The following is a 3,860-nucleotide window of genomic DNA, read 5'->3' as shown; positions in this document are numbered from 1 at the left end:
TCTTTGGTCTTGTTTCTTACTCTTTCTTTTATCTACAGTGACATATATCAATTACGATGTTTCAGCTGAAACTAAATATAGATGATTCTAACGTTTTAGAATAAAGTCTCCGTTCACCAGGTGGCGTTGTGAGCAAAAAATCACGAGCATGACGCGGCAGATGGTAGCTGGCAGCTGGCACCGCCGAGTACTAACTGGTTGTAGATTTGCCTGACATTACGTATGGCAAGAGCTACCAACTCAGGCGCCTCCTTTCACAAGAGAGGGTGGTATCAGAATCAGCCTCCCAGGTATTTGCATCTGCATTACCCGTAGGCCACTCAGGCACGATCGTGGGACATGTTTAATGTGAGGTGGTATTCTAGGCTATCGCGTCGTACCCTCAAAGGGGAGATTAAGTGGCCACCATTAGTTTCAACCCTGTATAGAGATATGTTGTTATCGAAACACCGCATTTTAGACAAATTTGAATCGCGGGCACAACTCTCTTTATTGAATTTCCTTAAGCAATAGAAACGGACCCAGAACTACTGTAATAAATAGTAGCACTTTTCTTAGAACTTATTTCAGTTGTGAGTGTTTACAGAAATTTATTACGGGTTTCAGCTTCTGGGCTGCATTGAAGGTGCCATTTTAGTAGGTTTTTTGACCGCCGTCAAATTTATTTGCTTCTAGGAGCCATCGCATGACTGCGGTTGCGACCCTCCCGGACAAGGCGTCACTCAGGGATTCATTATCTCCTCAGGCATCCTAGAAAATATACGAAAAAAAAATCAGTTTTCATCCATATAGAAATAAGAAGTTCCCGGACTGTTAAACGTGATAAAATACTGTGACTGAGACAATTACCATTATGAACTTCGGTGTCACAAGTGGTGATGTTGGGTATGGTGGGAATCGGAGATATATGAAGTTAATTGAAATATTGAGGTTGAGTGAAATATGAAGTTGAGTGAAATATGGAGCTGGGGCACACACATACTGCCTACCCCAGCTAACCTGATTCAAGGGCTAAAAAATGACACTTCACTGCCAGGCAAAGAAGCCCTGTTACATCTTGCGGCAGTTACTTTGAATGCCAGAGAAAAGGTTTTGTTTGCGATTGTTAAATCAGAATAATAATCTAAATTATAAATATTGACCTTACACAATAAATAGTAATTTATGCGTTGAAGAGCACCTGCACAAACCACACTTAATTATTTGCGCCAACGAACCCTCACAGATAAAGCGGGAAACCCTGAAAATACAAAGCTCAAAATGCCAGAAAATATTATTTCGGCCTTAGGGCGACGGCCTAGTGCAGCGGTAGACCTATAAGCAGGCGACAGTTCCTTCGCCTGCTTATAGGTCTACCGCTGCACCAATATTCAAACAAACCATTGAACGCGATTCTGCTTGCATTTTGTTTTGTCACAGCTGAGAAATAATTGTTCACTTATTTATATCTTACCAATATGCGTGTTTATCATCATTGCAAAGTGCTGCCTGCTCGCTAAATGTCGCGCCTTTATGCGCGTTAGAGGGCGAACCAGTGCGAAGCAACCATAGCCAGCATATCTCATTTTTTCTGCAATGGGGCAATCCATTATGGCTGAAGTTGTTACCGTTCGCTCGAATCTTGGTTGACAGCAGCACAATTTATGCTCACGAATGGGCTGGTAACCGGCTTTTTTATTCACATTTTGCGGGCTTTCTCTGGAGATGGAGAAAAAAGGTGCAAGTGGCGTTCCTTACCGGAAGTATTGAAACAGGGGTTTCTGAAGGTGCTATGAGAATTTTTACATTCTATATTTGTCTAAAGTGAATATTTAGTCACTTGAGCAAATTACCGTACTTCACTCGTTAGATAAAAAATGACTATCGCGCAAAGTGGTTGCCAGCAATATTAAGCCAGTTTATTTTTAGCACTTAGCTTAAGCTAGCGGGCACGTTTCTTGTAGCCTAATAGGCTATAAGAAAAGTGTGAAAGTTTTAGGTTGGTTTAAGGCCTGTTTCGATTAATTAAAAAATTAATAAAACGTGCTTTTGAATCTACCTTTATTGGTGTGCAGGTTTTTTAAAGCTAGGCGTATGGGTTGCTTTTCACCTACTCAGAGAACATCGCCATTTTTTAGGCCACAAAGTTACAGCCCGCTTGGAGGAAAAGATGGGCTTAAAAATATTGTCGCAGCACTAACTGCAGACGTTGCGAGGGTAAACCACAGACCATGAACGAGTAGACCACTAAGACCTGGCTAAACCATCGGGCAACAAGTACCGCCGAGGTGGTTGGGGAATGGGTAGGATGGTCCATGCATGACCCTAGGCCGGCCGTAGACTGGCCAAGTCGGCCACAATCGTCGGCTCGAGGTCAATTGTCGACAATCAGTCGTTCTTAAGCCATTGTCAGTTCCCGTTCGGGCCGAGCTGGGCCCCAAGTTCGCCCTGTGATCATATTGGTTATATATTTCCCGTAACATATTGTTGGCCATATTGAAAAGGGCTGATTGCGGGCCGACCATAGGCTTGTTCTGTGGGTAAGTCATCTGTTAAAACACGAACTTTTCAGAATTTCTACTCGTGCTCTTTCCAAATGCTATGCTGTCTCGACTTCTTTTTAAAAGCTGAAAAGTAATTTACCCAGCACTTAGTAGCAAAATATGCTCGGCAAGTTAGTCAATGTTTGAATTCGACGCATGATACGGTTTAGAAGGACCCTTCCTGCTGCTTGCATCAGGCTTTGTTTGTGCGACCATCATTAGAAATAACCTGATTCCTGTTGCTATGCGGTTCTTTTGATGCTAGTCCTCCTAACCCATTAACACTGGCGGAACTGAGAGTAACAGCGAGCATGACATATTCAAAATTCAAGTGCTTCTATTGGAAGCAAAAGTGATACTCGTTTTGGTAATCCCGTTTGTTTCAACAGAGCTCCAAACGGCATTCCTGAAGGAAGAACATTCAATAGCGTGATTTCGATGCGATCTTCTTCGAACGACCATTCGTTCTTGAAAGCGTAGTCTCCACAATTGACAGAAAGGAAATTGACTTTTTTTATGTCCGGTAGCAAAGTAATAGCCCAATCCTTCATATAATCCAGCTTCATATAAGCAAACACCACAAATTGAACATTTTATGCATTCGCATATTCTTTTATCATTTGAAAGAAAACCGCCTTCTTTTTAGCTCCATCAAGAAAGGTGTCGGCCTTACCTACTGAGAAGAGACCAGTTTGTACCCTCTTCACACCTCAGATATTAAATGCCGCGGCGGTGTTTGCCTCAGGCTTGTTTAGCACGATTAAACAAGCTGTTTTCTTACGTTCTCGCATGCTTTGTGTCTATTATCGCTCTACAATATTATCGTTTTTATGCTCTATTTCCCTTTGTGGCAGAAAAAATACAGTTGCGTAAATGGCGTGCATGCCCACACCATTGCGGGGAAATTTAAGACTGCTTACGGACCATGATTGCGAAAGCCGTAGTTGGAATGGGATGAAAATTGAGAGGTGGGTTAAGAGGAAACATAACCTAAGAGGTGCTTAATGATGGAACAAATTGTAGTTGCAAGGTCATCGATTTATACGTGCAGTAGACATCTACAGGGTCACTGCGACTGCGTAATCCTTATGGTAACTCGACCTCGATATTTAAGGGGTCAATGTTTCTGGACTCCACTTCCACTGGGTTCTGTTTATAATAGGGCTTGTAATTATTTCGCCTTTAAAACTATTTTTCTAAACGACACCACACTGTGCTTATATATTAAAATTTTTGGTGCCCACATGGACAAGATTATAGTTCAAATCTCCCGATTTTGTTATTACCAGCTTATAGTCACCTCTTTCAAAGTGACGCATGCGAGCGCAACACAACAGA

This window comes from Amblyomma maculatum, chromosome 11 (genome assembly GCF_055883805.1).
Source record: "Amblyomma maculatum isolate TAMU_Amacu chromosome 11, ASM5588380v1, whole genome shotgun sequence".
NCBI lineage: Eukaryota > Metazoa > Arthropoda > Arachnida > Ixodida > Ixodidae > Amblyomma > Amblyomma maculatum.
This window is presented reverse-complemented; position numbering follows the sequence as displayed.